Genomic DNA, 21,355 nt, shown 5'->3' on the forward strand with positions numbered 1-21,355 from the left:
AGCTGCAGGTGATAAATGACTGGGTGTACACGGACAGTAGAGAACCTGCCTACAGGGTGGATAGGCTGGCTATGCCGAGGGGCAATTGTGAACCTCTTCTTTATGCTCGGAGACAGCAAACGACGTGGCCTGAACATACTTAGGTAGCGCTACAGTGTTAGAGAGAGGCAAATACATTTTTAGGTTGGGCAGGCACATTGACCAGGAGAACACCACCGTGGCAGGGTGAGCAGATGCGAGAGGTGACCGCTTTAACGGGATTTAAGCGGTGGCAGCGGATCGCCATCGACTATCTTGGGGACGTCTGGAAAGGGGATTCCCCCGCTCCTTTGAGTACCTCCAAAGGGAATACGATTTGCATCCCTCACAGAGATATCATCACATATGACTCCTACATGCACTACGATCCCATATACCGAGTGGTACATCCATTCCGGAATATTCCCCAATGGAAGACAAGTTGTTGCTCGACCCCATAACGGAGAAACCCACATCAACCATTTACCGTAAATGAATAAATAATATGCCTGACCCATTGGTCAAACTTAGACCAGCTTGGGCCACGGATCTTGGGAGTTTAGACAAGGAAGACTGGAACGATGTGCTGCAGGGTCCTAGAGAGATAGCAATCCGTTCAAGGCTCAGGCTGGTGCAGTTTAAAATCCTTCACCGTACTTATTACCCTCGTACACACCTGTATGCATGGGGAAAGTGCCAGTCGGCGTCATGCATAAGGGGTTGTCAACAGGAGGGCACCTTTTTTCATATCATGTGGGAGTGTCCGGAGATCATTCTGAACTGGACGAAGGTCACTGACACCATGTCTATGGTAGTGGGGAAGACGGTTCCGATGGACCCGAAGTGGCTCTTGTTGATGATAAAAGGAGACACTGATTGGTCAAGATATGTGGAAATATGGTTGGCCCTGGCTGCGGGTGTAGCGAAACAAAATATTGCATGGGGGTGGGGGGCGTAGACACCCCTGCGGTGGGAGGACTGGAGGCGAGAACTTGATTGGTGCCAGAGGGCAGAAGAGACAGTATATAAAAGTAGGGGGTGCATTAAAAAATGGAAGAAGGTGTGGGCGCCCTGGCGGATATACAGAGAAACTGGAGCACTCATGGAGGGGTAGTTGTGTTGATGATTGCGGATTGTCCCTGTGGTTCCCTAACGAGCATTTTCTTGTTAACGCTTGTATTCTCTTCCATGTTGTACTAGATGGTCTCATGAGCATTGTTGATAAAAAAGATTACCAAAAAAAGAGAATCCCTCAAGGATCTAGTCAACCCCATTACCTGAAGTGAGAGACTGTGGGACCCCGCCCTGGTCTCGACCTGGACACCCCGCGAGGGATGTTAGACCACTGTGAGCTGGAGTTCTGCATGCAGGAACCTCAGCGTCTCTGGTCAGTGTGTCGGCAGGGAAGTCTTGGCCTCCTCTGTCTTATCTTAGCAAGATGAGATGTATATATACCCATAGGTCTCCCTAGGGGTCCTACCTTGCTGTGTTACTGTGTCGGCCTAGGGTTGACGTTGAGGAAATGAACTTTGTAATAGATTTTATACAGGAGATGGTAGTCTTGCTGTGCTTCCAAGAATCCTCATGCATAATGTATGAGATTTCGAACTATGGAAAACCTGCGTTCTGAATGCAGTGTAATATCTAGGTAAAAGGTAATTCCCTGTAAATCGTGACAAGTGTAATGTAGGAAGAGAATATAGGTGAAGGGTAATGAGATTACCAAGGCCTATATTATGGTACCTATATGGAATAAAACACCAGCAAAAAAAGAATTGGGCCCAACCTCTGCAATGGCTTGCTTTCAAGAGGCAGGGCTTAAGTCATATGCAGAGGCAAAGGAAATAGAGGTCGAGCAAGTGGCAGCACCAAAGACCATTCAGAGGATGGTCCAAGACTATCTGGATGACCCACAAGAGGTCTACGTGAATCGAAACCCATTGGTCGTTTGGTATGGTAAGATGTGCCAATAGTCAGAGCTAAACAAGTAGGCAATAAAGTATCTAGTTTGACCAGTAGCCAGCATGTTTGCTGAGCATGTGTTCAGTGCAGTGTCAGAAAAACCAAGCTCTATCCTAAAAATGTGGAGAGATTGACAATGATTAAAATGAACCAACACTTCATACCACAACATTACACTATTCCTAAAACAGCACAGGCGGAGAATAAGGGTAATTGGTCTCACTCAAGTGTGTTAGCTGACCAATTTCTGGATGAACCCCTTGAGTCTGTGAACAAACTCTGCTTCCCTGCCTGAGTGGCCGCAAAGAACTTCCACATTATCATCGAACTGCTTTGCCAAATTGTTTTTTACAAATGGATATAGCTAGAGGAACATTATATAGTTGCTGTATGAATTATGCAGCCGCCACCATTTATTCACATGTATGGCCGGATTAGAGTTGGACCAGTGTGCACGGAAGAGGCTTCCCCATCCATTTAAAGGGCATGAAGACAGTGCCTGCCTCCGTCACATACTTATCATTCTTTTTTTTCATTCCCTAGCTGTGCTGTCCCACTAAAGAACATTAATTTATAAGACTGCCATTGTTTGACTTCCATGGGAAAAAGAGGAGATACAACAATAGACAATTGTGTACCACCGTGCTTGGATTAGAACAGGTAACTATTGCACCAATGAGCGATATTATTGAGTGAGAGTGAGTGGTGATGATTGCTTGTGGTGGCAGACAGTGACGCTGTTCAACTAATATTTGTAAACTTGACTTTGATGATTTGCAATGTTTGAGGGCTGATGGGTGATTCTGCCTGAAGGTGATTGTTGTCCCTTTCTTTTAAACATAGCTAGATTTACTTGAAAGGTCCACTCTTTGGGTTACTTTATTTTCAGGATATTCAGAGAACAGTCAGTTTAGTTAACAAATACAATCTACACAAAAAATGCTCAAATTCATTTGCTCTTCTTGTTCATCTACATCAGTGCACCACAGGTCTATCACACTCAATGTCATTTGGGGAAGGAGGACTAGGACTTGGCAGTCAGACGGAGTCGAGACTCAGAGTCAGACCGACTCAGGGTGGGACTATTTCAACAGCCAGATTAAGGAAGTTAATCTGGCTTGCAGCAGCCTATGATCTTGCTCTGCCTCTTGGTCCATCATGAAGCTTACCTCCTATCCTTTTCCTTGAAACTACAATATTGTTACTGTTTTACAATCCACAGGCCTTCTCTTTTGCACAAAACAACTTGGCAAAAGTTCCATAACACTCCTGCTTACCATACCGGACCAGTTCTGCCAGGCACCCAAGATGGACATTCTGAGAAGAATGCAGATGCACCACCCAATTTGGCATTCATATACAGTATTGTTTTTCTTTTAACAATCATAATTCTTAGAACTGTGCAGGTGACAAAACATTTAGATATATAATAATAACTTGGGTCTCTGGGGTTGAAGGACTCTTAGCGATGCATTTAATTGAACTGTTCTTTTCATTTCCTTCCACAACAGATTTGGTGATGTGCTGCTCTTTCGACCTGATGAATATTGCTGTTGTGTAGTGTTTTTTTTTTAGTCACACCTTTCCCCAACTCCCCATTCCTATCCATTCATCAAACCCCTAGCACCCTTCCCCCAGTCTGTGTGATTTATTGAGGTGTGACTTAATTTACGCCATGAATGGATCACATGCTTGGTGGGGCGGATGTGCTAAAAGCGACACCAGCTCACTGCAGGATCTTCTTACCTGAATAATACAATAGACCACACCAGTCCCACTTACCCAACCAGGCATGAAAGACTCAGAATAATGTCGGACTCTGTTCCAGTGTCTCACGATAGTGCACGCTACTACAAGAATATTTTGTCATGGTGGTCTGGTCTCAGTCTTTGATAACCCACTAACTCTGTGTTTTCTTTCAGTCTACTTGCCTGTGGCGAATAATCTTTCTGATGAATCTGACAGTTGGGAGTTCACCTCATTGGAATAGGTGGGATTGGGACCTTGCTTTGTGATGTCTTTCTTGGTAGCACAAGAAAAGAACACTAATACCACCTGCATTAATAAGAAGGCACTTTTGGGAAATCCTGCAATAAGGTTTGGGAAGATTTTCCAGAGGTACCATTGCCTAATGAATTCAGGTAAGGAAGAACTATTTAACTTAGGAAAAGTTTAGGGGGGAAAGTTGATGTGTGATAATTTGACAAACAATTTCAGAGGACAGCTCTGTGTCGCACTCTCTTGTCAACAGTACACTCAACAATGCCATAATAATACTACACCAACTAGCAATAGTAAGACAGATAATGATGAGAAAGATAAAAGGTTAAACCCATTTATTTTTAGGACCCACCTTCTCCACCCACAACAGGCCTACCCCCTCCCCAAGCCAAACTGTCCCAAGAGTCCAAAGTAACAAAGTCCAATGTCCAAAACCCTTTCCCCAACTTTTTGTCCGTCCCACCCTCTCCACCCACATGTCCTCCCACCAAAACAAAAACTCATTGAAAATGGGCCTCCAGGGCATCAGTGTCACGGGCCAAGTCCTGCTACCCATGCCATACCAGATCCATCTTGCTTGTAAGGTGTGCAAGGCATTGTGTTGGGTCTGAGGAGGGGAGGGCGGGGTTGGCACAGGCAGCAATGGAGGACCGCGGTTGCAGTTGGCAACAGAGGCATGGCAGAGTTGGAAGCAGGCCTGGCTGGTGGCCCAAAGCACCTTGGGACTGGGTCTGGGTCTGGGGTTGTGCTTCCTGCTCCTCTAGCTCCACGGCCACCACCGGTGACATTTGGAGGTCACTTCCTCCAACTTTTGCTTCCGTTGCCTGGCGGCTATCTCCTGCTGTGTTGGTGGTGCCTGTCGCCAGCAGCAATAGTAGCTATATCAAGAGAGTAAGAAGAAAAAAATACAAAAACACAACTTGTGATACATTGCTGTTCCCTTTGCGCCACTGGAATTTTATTTGGATGTGATGATTGATGATATTTGTACTAGACAGTCACACACAACCTAGGTCAAGTTTTTCCCACCCATGCATCACATCATAGCTAGGTAATCAATCACAGCAATGCCTGCAAGGACTAATTAAGCCAGAACACCAACATAATCAAAAGAAAGTAAAGCAAATGTGATTTTTTGAAGCAATTTAATTTTATAGTGAAACAGAACACACACTATGTGTGTTAAAGAATTTGAAATACCTGCTGTATAATTAGCAAAGCATATAAGTATGTATGCTGCACAATTATACTCGCAACATAACGGAACCATATTGTCAGGCCTGGTTACTCTCCAGCATTTGTTTGGGGCAGCCAAACTTTATTTGAATTGTTATTTCAATGGCCCTGCTCTTCTCCAACTACCTCCTCAATTGTACTATCCTAAATCTAAACTTAGGTTATAGGCTTAGGCTGATATAGTCTGGCTGATAGAACACACTTGGAAGATAACGAATATCCCATCCACTTTTTTACAGTAGACAGTGCACAGAGAATATGATAAACTATAGTGCAGCAAACTGGATCTTTTATTTGTCACAGAGTTTCCCATACACCAAACTCGATATCAGGCCCTTAGTCCCACATTACACCCAGGCCTCAACACAGATTATTTTCAAGAAATACCTTCACATGGCAGTGGGGAAAATGAGTCCACAAGTAGGTAAGCTATAGGGATTGGGCTAGGTTGAGGTTTAGCTATGGAATGGTTGATTGGGTGGCAACAAATGATTTGACAGTTCAAATAGTTTTCCTGCCATCAATCAATGTAGCTAGGAAGAACTTCAAAGTCACATTGATTGATAAGAGGAAAAAATATTGGAACCGTCAATCCATAATGGAATATAAATTTACTTTGGCAGTAAAATGTGGTACAGAGAATATTGCATGCCGAGATAGAATTGACTCTTTTGGGTAGGCTGGGACAAAAAGACAAAAGGATAAAGTGAAGCACTAGTAGGCAACTGAGTGGGCACTGGAAACACACCTTGTCTTCGGTTTGTGCATTGCAGACTTAATTCCATCTTGCCACTGTACCACAGCAGACGCACATGAATTCAATCACCACCTGCACTAACTCAAGCAGCAGCAAAGATTACACCACACTGCAGTTTGAGGTGACGGGATGACAAGAGCAGGGACTGGATTCTGAAGGTGATGGGTGGGATAGCTGCCTTGCTCAACCAGTATAGTACATTGTCAATAAGAAATCAAGGTGACTTACCACTTGTCCCTGCCACCACTGGGACAGCATCTCTCTCTCCCTCGGTCGCCTGCACTGCTGCAACGGCACTGCTGATGGTGGTCTGTGCACCTGGTGAAAAACATAATGCAACCATTTTAGATACCAGATAGCCAGCTAAGTATTTATTTTGCACAAGATGCAACAGCAATACCTCACTGCAATTAGGGTAGCTATCTATCAGTATATTTTTCTGTTGAAAGTAACACATTTGGGAGGTTTGAGTTATTTATTGCTTGACAGTTTAAAAACCAGGTAGGCATTGTGTGAACCATAAAAAATATTTTCTGTTAATGGAGGGATAGGGAGGGGGATTGGGAGGATTCAGGAATAAGGGAAGGGCCCTGAGGTAAGGCTATAATGCTACAAATAGTTAATGGGTAGAAGGGAATGCAAAAGGCATATTGTAAATTGTTATTACACAGTGTTAAAGCCTGGAGAGGCACTAAGAACCCCCCAGAAATACCCAAACACCTAATCAAGCAGACAACATACACCATGTTCCACACCAGCCAAGGGTCATCCATGCAGTCATTCATGCAGTATACACCACAATTGCCCCTTAGTGGATATAATGAGCATTGCCATGAATATTATTTACTCACTGAGCCCCGCAACCTCGACACCCAGCAGGTCGAGCAGGTCCTGTTCCTGATCAAGGACATTTGCCCAGCTTTTCTTCAGCTACTGCTGAGTGTGAGTGATTCCAGTGCTGCGGCACACACACCGCTGCATTCTCCCTGAAGCACCTGACTCTCCCGCAGGCGCAGGGTGTGCCACCTGCTGACTACTTTTAGCATGCAGAGAAGGTGCTGCTGCACCCAAAAAATTAGTGCTGTCATCCCCACCTTGCTAAAGGTGGTGTGGGGCCAAACCCCTGCCCTTCTGCAATGATCACATGGGGGGCGGTCGGTGCCCATGCTGCCTGATTCTGGGTCAAGGAGGAAAAAGAGGGATTGGAAGAAAAGTTAAGAAACACGAGGACGACAGAATGAGGATAGGCCAGGAAAGGAATAAGGATTAACTAAAAAACAAAGTAAAAAAAAGTCGCCTCCCGATTTCTTCAGGGTTTCGCCTTTCCGTCCGTAGCATCTCTTACTCTGGGGCGTTTATCTCTTCTATGTTTCACCTCCCGGTCCGTATTGGCGGTTGCTTCACACCATTCATTCCTCTATCTCGGTTAAGAGACGCTACGGACGGAAAGGCGAAACCCTGAAGAGATCGCGGACCGGGAGGCGTTTTTCTGAGGAGAGAAAAGCTACGAACTCAGTCGATGAATACTGCTACGAATTAAACGCCACATAAAGGAATACAGGAGCTTCACGGTACTCTATCACGTGAGCCAAATATGGCATCCAAAGTCCTACCTGTTTAAAGCCCCGCCCTGACGAAGACCTTTTTTTGAAATATTGCGCTTGGTCCCATTTATTGAAGGTCGAAACGCGTTGGCTCTTTATAAAGAGAGGTTCAGAGCAACCTAATCTGATGACATTGCTCCATACTAAGGCACATACGAGCAGAACAGTGGACGCTCTCAATTAGAGTTTGTAAATAACTCTCTGACCTCTCAGGACCTATATAGTGATTTCAATTGAGGACTGAAGAAAATAAAGTCCCAATTAAAACTATAATCTAGTAGGACTTGCTCATGTTAGCAACGAGTCTTCAAAATCAGGAACACATGGTTTTGTATGAATATTTGTTTCAAAGTGTTAGGTCACTTGTATGTTAGTGATGTAAATATTGTCTACGTGTTATGTATTTTTGTTTAAAGTATTCCATGTATTCAAAAAGAAGGGGTCATATGTCCTAAAATGTTATGTGATGGTAACCTCTTTTTTTACTGAAGTTAAATAACAAATGAATCCATAAATAAATGGTAGCCCAAGGTGAATTGAGAAAACCATTGTGGCTGGATGAAAAATCGATTGATGGTGTCAGAGGTATTTTGTATTAAGACATTAAGCAGCATTCTGATTGTTGACAGTGTACCCAGGGGATTTTGAGCTACTAGGTACACAGTTTGACAGTCTATGGAATGTGCATAAAGTATTGCCATGTGATGCTCCATGTCGTATCAATTGTTCAAGAAGTTCAGTTAATTTCTGCAATGGCTCTTCACATTTGTGTCAGGGTAAACCACGATTAAACACTACTTTGATGATTTTTTCTTTGTGGGACCGCCTGGCTCCATTGACTGTCAATGGATGTTGGTAAGTTTTAATGAACTAATGGAGAATGTCAGGGTGCCATTGGGAGGGAAAAAGACGATGAGTCTGAGCACGGTCTGGACGTTTCTGGATATTGAGATTGATGCAGTGTAGTGGGAGGCAAGGTTGCTGGACGACAAGAAGAGAACTATTTTACAATTAATCGACATGTTGCTCAGCAAGAAAAAAGTGCAAGTGAAGGATGCACAGGTACTTTTGGGACATTTGAACTTTGCATGCTGGGCAGTGCGGGCAGGCAAGACATTTTGTAGGAGACTGGGTTTGCCGTTATTTGGTTTGATGCTGCACACCACAGGTTGAGATTAAACGTGAGAGCAAAGAGGACTTGAGAATGTGTGTAGGTCTTTCCTGGAGCAGTTCAATGGAATTTCCTTTGAGGGTCTTGGAGAGGAGACAGAATGGAGGATTCAGATATTTTCTGATCTGGCAGGAGTCTTGGATTGTGGTTTGTACTGGCAAGGACATTGGTGTGTAGAGCAATGGCCAGAGAGCTGGAAGGGATGATTATTGCCTTTTTGGAGCGGTTTCCCTTTGTGGATTCTCTGTTGCTATGGGGTGAGGAGTTTGCCAATAAGAAGGTACTGTTTAATGTGGATAGCATAGCTGTGGTTCATATGGTTAACAGACAGACAGTCTGCAAGGGACACACATGCTGAAGCTGCAGAGAGTTTTTGTGTTGGCTTGACTGAAAAAAATATAGTTTTCAGAGGGCGTCATGTTCTTGGCCTTGAGAATGACATTGCAAATGCTTTGTCTCACTTGCAGTCTAAGAGATTCCGTGGTCTTGCTTTGGGAGTGGACAAGGTCAAAACACCAATGCCAGCAGAGTTGTGGTGAATAGGCGAAGTGGATGTTGCAGTTGATAGTGGGTTCCTTGGCACAGTTTACGAGGAAGGCTTACGAGCACGCATGGAAAAAGTTCCTGGACTCGGGCTGGAGGAGACAAGGTTTGAAGGAGGCCTGGTAGAGACAGGAAGATGCAATACATTTCATTATGGGAATGATGGAGAAATGTTTTTCAAATGTAACAATAGCGGGGAAGCAGTCTGGGATTGGATTTGTAGGTAAGTTGAAGTGAAGGTCGGCGGGTGAGCTAAGAGCTCGAGCATTGGAAGGCTGGGCGAGAGGGAATCGTAGACAGTTATGGAGGCCTTTAGTATAGTCTATTTTGGGCAAGGTAATGTAGGGGTTGGCAGAGATTGGTTAAAATGAATGTGAGAGAGTTTTATTTTTATTTTTGATGGGTTGTATGTTGTTTGGGCCTTTCAGAGTATCAGAGCTGCTGCAAGACAGGAGGGTAATGAGGGCTATGTTGGGCTGAGGTGGAGGTATAGGAAGATAGTGTGGAAATCTGCATATACAAATCAAAGATAGATCAGAGAGCAAAAGGGACATGGGTGCAGTTCTGGGTCTACCCAGAGAGGCGTCATTGTCAGGTGTACTGGTGCAGGCGATTTTATATACAGGAAGAGGGGCTTGGATTTTTAACACCAGAACGGGGCTCCAGTGACAGCTTTGTTGGACAGGGCTCTACAGAGTTTTGGACTGCCAGTGGCAGACCTTGGAACACACTCATGATTATCAATATTGAATTGACGGAAATCATACTGAGGCCGATCAAATTCTAATAAAGGACATTGCATTGTGATGCGGACTCCTAAATAATTGGAGAACATTAATAATGATTGCCCATCCAAGGCTTGATTCTAAAAACATAAATACCAATGTTTATAGCAGCAGTATGGGGCTTGGAAATCATTCTAAGATGGCGTCAATTTACGCACAGCCCGTCAACTGTGTAGACAGCGATGTTTTGATTACTCATTGTCTAAATATATTTATTAAAATGAATGAAATTGGTCAGAAGTCCATTCGGGATAGTATAAAAGACAAAAGACAAAGAATGAGAATGTCAACTCACATGACGCATTTATGATATAACATTGAGTTTTTACAGTATGAATTGTGTAATTTAATGCATTATATATGGTGTATCTACCATTCTAAAATGGTGATTATGCTTGCTTATCGTCAAGTCCTCTGTTGATGCATGTGTCCTCACCAGGATTGATTTAAACATGGCCGTTTCTGGCACGCCCGATCACACTGAGGAAGCCGAAACGGGTCTGTTTTTTGCAAGAGTTTGTGCAAAAATAAAAAACCTTTGAACTCTGCCCGAGAGTGCTGCATTTCGTGCATATGAGATATGGAGATTGGGAGCAGTCATTTCGAGAACGGGTACACCCCGCGAACTAAGCACCCGTCCGCGAGTGCACGGGCAAAGGTGAATAAGGAGCACTGAGATATATATATATATATATACAGCGGCGTCACTAGGGTTGGTGTCACCCAGTGCGGTAACTCATGGTGTCACCCGTGCGGTCCGCATCCACCTAGTGACGCCACTGCACTGGGTGACACCAACCCTAATGACGACGCCGCTGTCACTGATCGAGTCAGTAGCATTGATCAGCCGAGTCTGAGGAGGAATAGCAGATGACAGAAGGCGGCGGTCAGCTGCGCGGCCTTCAACGCTGTCTCGTGCCAGGATGGGACCTCAGTGCTTGGCCCAGGCACAGGTGTAGGGAGTTCATTACTCAGCTTTCAGTGAAACTCAGTCAGTCAGTCAAAGCTTTTATTTCGGTAAAATACCATAAAAAGACATAAATAGTAGTATACATTAAAACATGATTAAATAGACATTGTATAGTGTGTAATTCATTAAAACATTAAAATTATTACATAAAAGATACACAGTAAAGGAACATAGTTTTTCCACAAAAACAAATTGTTAAAAATGTATCCAGGGCCAAAACTATACACACTACATCTCAAAGTACTGTAGTGGCAATGTAGGCAATACTAAAATCAAGGGGAATGGGTGGCAGAGGTCATAAATTTGGTCCTTGTGAACCACATTGAGAGAAGAAATTTAGCCATTGCAAACACTATCAATGGAGTGGTGTCATATTTCAAGATTCTAAACACCTCCTTGTGGTCCCTGAGACCCCTAGACTTGCATAACTGGACGATCCACTTTTTTCTTGCAATGATATATAAGGGGCAAAAAAGGACTACATGCAACTCTGTTTCACAAGTAACAGTACATAAAGGACACGTGCTAACGGGATCCAAAGCGTTAGACCATCTATGTGTAAGATCCCTCAACGGAAGCGAACCGTGTCTGAACTGGATGTAGAGTTTCTTTGCCAAAGGTGGTTGGATAACGTCCAGGAAAGCTTCAAACTGGGGGCAAAACTTAATATCCAAAAAGGTGTCGGTAAGCCTACCCAGAGAGGAGTGGAGTAGAATTGCCTTCCGATATGATTGCAAGACCTCCCGCAGTGAATTCTTCGAAAGTGCACGGGAGGTTTCTTCCGGGGCGGACCATAGGTTCCCCATCCCAATTGAATAGCAGAGGTTCTTTATATAGGTAAGCCAGGGGATCTTGTCCGATTTTCCCCTTGCCAATATATCACCAAGGTCATACCTATAGCTTACCAACTCAGGCGTTGACCAAAGACGCCTCCAGAACTGGAGAGGGCGGTTCAAGGCAATCTCTTCTATGGGAGCCAGACCCAGGTCCCATCTCAAAGGGGTTAATGGAGTGCTGACAGGTAGTTTCAGCAATCTCCTAATGAAGGAATTCTCAATAGAAGAGAGGGAGGCGGGAATGGAATATCCCCATAATTCAGCGCCATATAGCACCCCTCCTCTAGCTTGAGATTTATAAATTTCCATGGGGGGGCCCAAGGGTTTAAGAGAGGTATTGTTAAACACCTTCAGGATACCCCCCACTGATTGAGCTAGTTTCAAATTGGCCTTCGCCAAATGGGACCCCCAATTCATTTTATCATTAAGGGTCACCCCCAAATACTCAAAAGTGGCAACCCTATCCAGCTCAACATCTCCCAGCTTGGGGTGAGGGCAATTATATGAATTGGAACCGAAAACCATAAATTTGGTTTTGGAAAGATTCAGTTCCAAACCCCTGATTTTGCAGAAGGAGCAAAAGGCCTCTAATGTACGCTGGATGCCCATGTAAGATTTAGATAACAAAAGCGTGTCATCCGCGAACATTAGGGCCGGGACCTTACGCCCCGCCAGTACTGGGGAGTCCAAGTTAGCGGTGCGCAAGAGATACTCAATCAACCCATTGATAAAAAGGGAGAAAAGAGTGGGGGCCAGGACACAGCCCTGCCTCACACCCTTTTCAACCGGAAATGGCCCAGAGATTTCCCCACATCTCCCATATCTCACCCTTGCATAGGTGCCAAAGTGGAGGCGTTTAAATAGATGGCAAAGGTACGAGGGAGCACCCATCTCTAACAAAAGTGCCCATAATTTTTCCCTTTGGACCATATCAAAAGCGGACCGAAGGTCCACAAAAATCAAATAAAGATTACCAGCACCCATGCTGACTGACTTCCAATAAATCAATAATAGTCTAAATAATTGATCGATGGTGGAAACCTTTGCACGGAACCCCGCCTGAAGGGAGGTTAAAATTTGTTGATCCTCCATCCAGGACTGCAATCTGGATAAAAGGACTCGGGCAAACAGCTTCTGTAAGACATCAATCAAGCTTATGGGGCGGTAATTGGCTGGATCCAACGGGGAAGATTTTTTGTGAATGGGTATAATTTCTGCACCCAACCAGGTCTCCGGGATTCTAAGGCCCTGCAAAATGGCATTAAAATACACACAAATATAAGGGGCCCAGATTTTTATATTACTTCTATACAAATCACCAGGGATCCTGTCAAGCCCCGGGGCTTTCCCTACTGATAGGGAGTTGAGGGCCAGTTCTATTTCTAAAAGAGAAAAGGAACGGCTCTCTAGTTCTTCCTGGCCCAGCTGGTCTATTGCAATATCAGTCCGCGGGGTGCCCTGGTCGGGGCCACCCCTGGAATTACTGGCCGAAAAGAGGGGTTGGAAATGGGCAAGCCAGACCTCCTCGCTGAGATTAGGAATAATTGCAGGGCTGCTGGCTACCGTGCCCGTTCGAACAATGTTCCAAAACGCCCTCGAGTCGCGGTCTACTAAAGCTTGCAATAGGTTTTGCCACCTTTGATCCTCCCACTCGGATTTTGCCTCCTTGATCAGGTTTTTGTAGGAGGCCCTCGCCACCCGGATACTAGACTGAGTGCCCACTTTTACTTCTTTTATCAGGGCAGTCTTAGCCCGCCTACAAGAACCGTTAAACCAGTGCTCAGGCCTAAGGGGCCTTGGTTTTGAGGCGGTAGGACTATGGAAGAAGCCAGCCAAGCTGCCAAGGAGATCCTCGTGTATGTTCTGGAAATCGAGAAGGCGGGACTGCGGAATATCCCCAGTCGGGCTCAGAAGGTGGGAGACTGCTTCCAAAGAGCAGGTCACACTGCTATATATAGCAGCAAGTTTTAAGTCATCTGACGCTACCCTTGCCCACCTAATCCGTCTACCACCTGCCGCTAACACCAGATTTTCGCTATTTGGTGGTGATTGGAGCTTATGAATTACACTGCCACCGATCTTGTTAACCAATTCCAGTGAGAGTAGGTTGTGATCACTATCGACCCGTGGAATGACAGAAAAGGCCGCCAAATGGCCCCAAAATTCCACGTTCACCAAAAGATAGTCGATAGTCGAACAGCTCCCGGGTCTATTAAAAGTAAAAGACCCCGGCACATCCGGACAGAGTCTACCATTGCAAGCCCTCAAAGAGTGTGCAATGGTGAGCTTATTGATCTCGAGGGCTAGAGGGGAAAGACGTTTGGCGGGATGAATAATAGGGTCTGGGATTAGATAGCTTTCATCCTCGTCGCAGGTGGGGGAAGGGATCCCAGGAAGAGGTTCGAAGTGACAATTAAGATCTGCACCAATTAGTTTATGGGACGCAGGTGGAAGAGAATGTAATACATCTTCCAGGGCGCCCAAAATTGACAGACCCAACTGTACCGGGTGGGGACGCAGGTAGACGTTTATTACTACCAACGAGTAACTAGCGGGGAAGGTAAGTATCAAACACAGAATGTCAGGGGACTTTGTGTCTAATGACTTTACTGTGCACCCCAAGTGTGTTGCAACCCATACTACTAACCCCCCCGAAGGTCTACCTCTCGCCCCTTGAACTGCTGGGGCCGAAAACGATGCATAGCCCACCCTCCGTGGTGTGGACCGTAACCACGTTTCTTGGAATATGCAGATGTCGTAATTGTCCATTAGCTCTCCCCACTCGGGGTCAGAGAGTTTGGACTCCAATCCAGCCACATTCCAAGACCCAACCAAAGGTTTTCGAACGGGTGTGCGGGGAGGGCTATCCACCAGAGGGATTGAGGAGGGGGGACAGTGGGAAGCAGGATGCTCAAGGAGGCCCAACGCGGGGCGTCCCTCTATGACGCTGGAAATCTGAGGTAAAGGAGGAGTGGGCCCAAGGCCACTCTCCGAGCCAAGTACAGCCGAGGGGGGGGCCATCTCCACACCAGTATCGTCCCTAACCTGGATCCCCCCCGAAGGCGCATACCCTCCCTTGCTTAGCCTCAGGGGTGGTGGTCAGTCCACAGAGTTGAGCACGTCGAAACGATTTTCAACTGGGATGTTAAAGTAGGTGCTACAAGAGGCCTGATGAAAATATGGTAATTCCACCGGATTCACAGTATTGGGGATGGAATAAAAGTACCCCAAATGCGATGTATCAATGGCCCCTGGTTTGTGGTGCCCACCCTGCTCCAGTATGTGTCCTACTACTCTAGGGTCCCTAAAATTAATCAGCACACAATCCCCACCGATGTCCTGTGGGCGGGTCCCCAGCCAGCTGACCCTCCGAACAAAGAGGATCTCCCCTCTCCCTGCTCCCTCCAATGGTCTATTTTTGGACAACCAGTGGATGACTTTGTTTTTTAATTCAGAATAGGATTCCCCCCTACCATTCGTTAGTGGAGGAACTCCAGTGAGCACAATCACATAGGGAGCTGCCTCTGGGGGGAGCTGTACATAAGGAAGGGAACTTCCCGGGCCCCGTGGGGCTCGGATCCCCCCCCCAGGAGGAAGGATCCTATCCCCGTCCGAGCTCCGGAGGGCTGAGTCCCTGTAGCTGAGGGACTGTTCTCGTGATGATGCAACAGTAGGGGCTCGGGGCAAAGTCGGGGGCATACGGTGACCAGCAGGGAGGGAAGGGGCAGTTGGCAGCACCACTGGGGGCTGGACTGGGACCGTAGCTGTATGGTTCGGGGGTAGAATTGTCTGGGTTAGGGGGTAGGGATGTTGGGCGTTACTTGAATACCGACCCCCTCCGTACTACCCAAGATATGCAGTGGATTATGATTTGTCTGCTTCATCCCGATACCTTTGGTATTAACTAAAGATACCAACCTGTCAATTTTAGAGGACAGGGTTTTTAAAAGGAGGTTTAGGGACTGATCTATATGTGACTGTAAGTCAGTTAATAAAGTAGTCACCCAGGTCGGAGGGATAGAAGTAGGAGAGTGATGGGTCAAGGCTGAGTGAGCATGGCTGTCTGCAGGGGGGGCTGGAAGAAAACTCCTTTTTCTAGATTTCTGTGTTTTTTTTTTCCTTGGCTTTGCCTGCTTCGTAGGGGCCACTATAGAAACGAAAGAGGATGATGATGGGCCAGCTTCCTCTTGTTCGGGCTCGTCTAATTGTGCCTGAGCGCACGGTAATTGGGTAAACGAGGGCATCATAGATGACATAGCATCGGGATCCACCTGGTATGAAGATAAGTCAGCCAATCCATCAGGAGGGGGGGCCATATTGAATGCCGGGGTAATCGACAACCGTCTTTCGGTGTTTTCAATGGCTGTAGCCACCACCCCGATTGTCTTCTGCAGCATTTTATCTATCGCTGTGAGACTGGGGATCTGCGGATTGGAGTTGGCTAGCTGTCTAGTCATAGGGCGGCTTGCTGCAGGTTTAGACTGCTTCCCCATGACTCCAATAAAACCAACAGCGAGTATCTTTCAATGGGGAACCCTTGACACAAATACCTAAAATCCAACCGGTAAAAGGTAGAAGAAACACACTCTATACACAGCATATGACTGGCAAACACAGTAAAAAATAAAATATCATTAACCAATGAAGGTTAGTTCTAACTAACCCTAAAACCACAACTAAGAGGTGCGGCCCAGCCCGGCCTCCTTTGGCCCCTGACGGCCACAGACGGCCCGCCCTTTGCCCGGGCTTAGCCCGGCGCTGCCCGCGCGCGTCCCGCGACGCGGGGGCTGAGTTCGAATTTAAGCGCCTCCGTGCGCGAAAGTGACGAAAGCGGACTTCCGCCGCTAAGGCTCCTGGGGGCTGTAGTCCCTCCTACGCTCTGCGGCCGCAATGGGGATGGAAGTGCGGCGGCGGCAGGAGGGCTGCGTAGGTGTCCAACAACATTAACAGCACCGGGACCAGGTAGGGAGAAAGGCACCAAATGAGGCAGGGTACCGCAAAGTTCTGAGGACGCCCGCTCTGCCGGGGCTGAGTTCGAATTTAAGCGCCTCCGTGCGCGAAAGTGACGAAAGCGGACTTCCGCCGCTAAGGCTCCTGGGGGCTGTAGTCCCTCCTACGCTCTGCGGCCGCAATGGGGATGGAAGTGCGGCGGCGGCAGGAGGGCTGCGTAGGTGTCCAACAACATCAACAGCACCGGGACCAGGTAGGGAGAAAGGCACCAAATGAGGCAGGGTACCGCAAAGTTCTGAGGACGCCCGCTCTGCCGGGGCTGAGTTCGAATTTAAGCGCCTCCGTGCGCGAAAGTGACGAAAGCGGACTTCCGCCGCTAAGGCTCCTGGGGGCTGTAGTCCCTCCTACGCTCTGCGGCCGCAATGGGGATGGAAGTGCGGCGGCGGCAGGAGGGCTGCGTAGGTGTCCAACAACATCAACAGCACCGGGACCAGGTAGGGAGAAAGGCACCAAATGAGGCAGGGTACCGCAAAGTTCTGAGGACGCCCGCTCTGCCGGGGCTGAGTTCGAATTTAAGCACCTCCGTGCGCGAAAGTGACGAAAGCGGACTTCCGCCGCTAAGGCTCCTGGGGGCTGTAGTCCCTCCTACGCTCTGCGGCCGCAATGGGGATGGAAGTGCGGCAGCGGCAGGAGGGCTGCGTAGGTGTCCAACAACATCAACAGCACCGGGACCAGGTAGGGAGAAAGGCACCAAATGAGGCAGGGTACCGCAAAGTTCTGAGGACTCACTAGATAAACAGTTCTCACACTAATAGTAACATTTGCAATAATCTGGTGTTTAGCCGGCTCCTGAAATGAGAGAATGAGGGAAAGACTCACAGCAGCCAAATGCGTTTTCATTGTTAAACTGACTCCTACTTTAACTATGGCTAGCTTATGTGGGCACACCTTACCTATGGGCAATTGTAATGTAATAATCAGTCACCCCCTTGACATGTGGCGTCAGGTGGAGTTTTGGACTTTGCAGACGTCACCGGGAGTGATGCAAAGGCAGCCCCGGGGCATGCACTGTCCTGGGGTGCAGGAGGTTGTATGCACGAGCTTGCTGCATCACATTACAGCACTGTGCTTTCCTCACAGCCCTAGTCAGCAATGCCAAGCAAGGTGCCAGGCTCTAAACTGCAAGTGAGATGAGCAGTACGCTGCCCCTGCATTCACTGGCCTCTCACGGGGCACCACCTTCACGCAGAAACCTCCCCTCTGCATGACTGAGGCTGGTGAACGACCAGATCCTCGCGACGTTAATAATTAAGGGTCTGTGATTGAAGAAAGGCTTAATGAGCACGTGCACATATTCACACATGCACACGGGGCACGCACAGACAGACATATACACACACATGCCCAGACATGTACATATACATACACACACTCATATAAACAAATATACACATGCACACAAAAAGGTACCCACAAACATGTGTGCTAACGCACAAACCCACACTTACATGGTCACACCAACATCACACCTTGACTGCACTTCTGCAAGCTAACAATCACACCCCTTCTAATTAACAATGTCAGCTGCTTGTTGCATACCGCTAGCTGTCCACCTGCCGTGAAAGAGGTCTGTGTATCAGAGCGCTGGCTGTCCACCTGCTGTGCGAGAGGTCTGTGTATCACACCACTGGCTGTCCACCTGCCGTACGAGAGGTCTGTGTATCACACCACTGGCTGTCCACCTGCCGTGCGAGAGGTCTGTGTATCACAGATTTGGCTGTCCACCTGCCGTGTGAGAGGTCTGTGTATCACAGTAGAAGGGTCCGTTTCCATATGTCGCTAATTTGATACAAAAAAAATGAGAGCAGGAAACGCCAGCGTGGGGTTTTGAATGACCGAGCCTTAACATCGAAGATGACACAGGGAGACCGTGATTGGTCCAGCTTCGGGCTCCAAGGTTGACAGGTTTAGAGGCACTCGTGGCTGAGTCATGGCCCAGGGACAAGTCAAAAGCAGACGGATTTCTCAAATATTTACTCAATTTTTTCATAGTTCTACTAAATCTAAACAGTACATTGTTTTAATAACGCATAGCTGCATTTTATAATCATTGGAATTGCACAATGTAATGTACTTAATTGCAGATCCAGAAGCATGGAACACTATAATTGGCCCTTGGGATTCTAACCCATAACCTATAAAACACCGCATCTTACTGCCGTACATTCAACTCACTGAGCCATTCGGCCAGAAATTATTTGTAATCTTTTTTAAATATGTATTTCCGTTAAAATCTCTGACAAAGGGAAACGATTTAATATTGAAAATAGGAATTATGGCGGGTACATTTAGCACCAAAGCTCTGTAGTGGTGACAGACTGATCCGTGGCGGGTTACCAGCAGAAGTGTAGCCTCCAGTAACAGCCACGCCCACTGGGTACTGTGGTCTGGGAACTGCCTCGAGCGCCTAGCTCTCTTTTGTTTCTACCTTTGGGTGCTCCGGCCTCGTGCGAATGCGACACATGTCATTCGTGCAAGTAGTGAACTGTCGATTTCAGGAACAGAACCAAAACCCAATGGTGCTGGAATTATTTTCAGTGTTGGTGCTGCCATCGATGTTTCAGCACTGAAGTTGTAGGGATTGTGAAAAACAAAGCGTCACACAAAGAACAATCTTCTCTTTCCGCTAAATAACCGTTTCTACCTCCCTGCCCACTCTCCTCTGTACATTTTTAGATCTCCTCCCCTTTCCCTTATTTTATTCCCTCGTGCCCTCGCCTCTGCCCTGCCTCCGCCGGGTTCTTCCCTCGTGTCTCCCCAGCAAACTCTACACTTGTACTGTTAGTAACCTGCACTCCACTGGCGTAACGAAACCTGAGGGGGCCCCCCTGCAAAGTGCATGGAGGGGCTCCCTTCCAGACTTACTCATAGCTGACAGTGTTTCAGATTGCTATGTGTCACATTTTCAAAATTTCAATGCAACTATGAGTGAGATTTCGACGAGTATGAGTAGCACTTTCTTGCGAGCAAAAAAGTCAAGCAATGAAGAAAGTGAAACATAAAAATGTCAGAAATGAATTAGACCGAGGAACTCTAAGATCTTAAAACTGGTGCAAACCACTGCGGTGGCTAACCCATAATTACATTGAAATTATGAAAATGTCACATGTAGCAATCTGAAACCTTGGTCAGGCATTCTCCCAGATGAGGGTACAGTCCAGTCTGCCCATTGCTGCCAAGAGTTAATGAACGCCTTTGCCTCACTTATCATTAATACTTCAGTTCTTCTGAAACAAACAGATGGAATCAGGAGCAGAAATCAAAGCTCTCAGCCGGCGGAGCCCATTCAGCAGTATCCTTCCTTAAAAGTAAGCCGAGGGGGTTAGTACTCATAGTTGGAGGTTGCCTCCCCTACTCTCCAGGACGGAAGAAGTAGCAAACGAGAGGCCCAGCCATCACGGATTGACACTCCAAGGCCTGACCCGGCAGTCACGCAGCCGTGTTGCTAAAATAGAGAGTGAGTTAGTCATTAAAGACGAAGTGCGGGCACAGGGAAGCAGAGGGTGTGGCATCCCTAACCGACACCCTGGGGGTGCCCCCTTTGGCCCCAGGAGTGTGGAGGCAATGGCTTGGTGACCCCAGCCTGCTCGGATTGGTGTTCTCAGGCCAGGGCTGCGGTAATAAAATTGCAGCTGAACGGCGTTGCTAAAGGCCGAGCGGGTTAGCTGAGGGGATCCCCCTGCATGTGAGCGGACATAGACAGGGGCCACAATCTCTCTCGGCACACCTGTGAGCATGGTGGTGCTGTGGAGTGAGGGTCTGACTGCCCCTGCAAACACAAGACCCCGAGCACTCGGCAGGAGCCCTCCAATACCTTTGGGCCAAGTTAGCACAATTAAATGGCTCTACATTCAGTGGGACAACACTGCGCATCCGGTCAGACAAATAAAGGTGCCACTGCCGCCGCCGGGCCAAAACTGCCTGCCGGTCCGACCTGTTAAATAACCTTAAGTACACTAACTCACACAGGCATGTTCCGCTCGATGTGCATGATAATTAGACATTGAGGGCATGCATGTGTGACCTTTACATCGTAAATTCCAATCAGGCTGACTCGAGCCGACCCTTCACTGATAACGCAGCGTACTGTATGATGTAACAAGCAGAAGTCGACTCGAGTGTACTCTTTATGTTCTGCTGCAGTGCTGCACTGATGTTACTTGGGCGGCTAAATTAAACTGTGTGCAGACTACATACAGAGCTGTTGTATGTAACTGTACGCAGGCTGAATGAATCGCGACTCCTAAAAGTAAATTACAATGGGAAGAAAAGAAGAAACAGCGCGTGACACTTCACTTACTTTGTCAGCGCAGAGCCCCATTGACAGTAAGGCCAGTTGCGACGATTGCACAGTCCGCAGTCCAGATCGGACACTCCTCTCCGACCGACGTGCATAGTATTGGCAGAACTGGCTGCACTGCACTCGCTGCAGGCGGCACCTGAGCCGAGTCAGTCATGCTGA

General features: G+C 47.1%; 1 long non-coding RNA gene across 1 annotated transcript; it reads right to left on the reverse strand.

The window, feature by feature from the left end:
• Positions 1-4,468: 4,468 nt before the first annotated feature.
• Positions 4,469-18,615, reverse strand: LOC146857337 (uncharacterized). Its single transcript, XR_014979564.1, has 3 exons — positions 18,433-18,615; positions 6,203-6,292; positions 4,469-4,859 (listed from the first exon to the last, which is right to left on the reverse strand). It is a non-coding gene; the product is annotated as an uncharacterized LOC146857337 (long non-coding RNA).
• Between the last annotated feature and the right edge of the window lie 2,740 nt (positions 18,616-21,355).

This window comes from Triturus cristatus, chromosome 3_2 (assembly GCF_964204655.1).
Source record: "Triturus cristatus chromosome 3_2, aTriCri1.1, whole genome shotgun sequence".
In the NCBI taxonomy this organism is placed as follows: domain Eukaryota; kingdom Metazoa; phylum Chordata; class Amphibia; order Caudata; family Salamandridae; genus Triturus; species Triturus cristatus.